This window comes from Jaculus jaculus, chromosome 18 (assembly GCF_020740685.1).
Source record: "Jaculus jaculus isolate mJacJac1 chromosome 18, mJacJac1.mat.Y.cur, whole genome shotgun sequence".
Lineage (NCBI taxonomy): Eukaryota > Metazoa > Chordata > Mammalia > Rodentia > Dipodidae > Jaculus > Jaculus jaculus.
Window position 1 is genome coordinate 59405184 of NC_059119.1, and position 1103 is coordinate 59406286.

The following is a 1103-nucleotide window of genomic DNA, read 5'->3' on the forward strand; positions in this document are numbered from 1 at the left end:
CTGCCTCAGAATGGTTTGCATGGTCTTGGTTACTCCCGAACCTTACAGTTACCACCACCACTCCCCTTTTTGTATAGATAATCAACCGAGGCATGGAATAGATGAGGAAGTTGACTAAGATTAACTATTCAAAGCTGATAGAGGCAAGATACACACCCGAGCATTCTGGCTTGGAGTCCACTTGCTTGACATCCACCAACGTCTAGGGCCACACTCCTGTGTGCCATTACAGGCACGGTATTAAAGGGAGGACCATAGCCCCTTTTCGTTTTTATAAAAGAATATATTTTATTTCTTGATTTATTTGAGAGAGGGAAAGAGAGAGAGAGAGTATTTGAGAGAGAGAAAGAGACAGAGAGAAAGGAAGAGAGAGAGAAATAGAGAGAATGGGTGTGCCAGGGCCTCCAGCCACTGGAAACAAACTCCAGATGCATGCACCCCCTTGTGCATCTGGCTTACATGGGTCCTAGAGAGTCGAACTGGAATCCCTTGGCTTTGTAGGCAAATGCCTTAATCTCTCCAGCACCCCCTCGCCCCTTTTTCTTAATCTTTCTTTCTGCTGATGCTGGCACTGTTTTGCTTGAGACAGGGTCTTATGAGATCAGGCTAGCATCGAACTTGCTACGCAGCTGAAGATGGCCGGGAACCCCTTCCCGAGTGCACCCCTGCATGCAGTTTCATGTGTTCTGGGGTGGAACCCAGGGCCTCACACATATAGGCAGGCACTGAGCAACATTCCCACCCACCCCCTTTTCCAATCTTTTTGGCTGGGGTGTGGATAGAGGAGCAAGTCAGCTTAACCAAGCTGATGAAGGCAATATCCAAAATTCAGCAAAAAACCAGAAACTCGAGTCTCCAAAATGATAGAACCGTATTATCAGTCCTGGACTGCTCAGAGGAAAGCAAATCAACCTCTTCTCGAGTGGCGCCTCCGTTTTGGGCAAGAGGGGGTGCTGACTGACTAACAATGGAATCTGTCTCTATAATGATACAGTGGGCAAAGTCCACAGTTCTTGCAGCCACTCAATCATTTGTCTCTGTCCTAGAAGCTGTCTCCAGTTTTGATGTGCCAGGGAGTCACTTCTGACTCCTGTGGGGTTGGT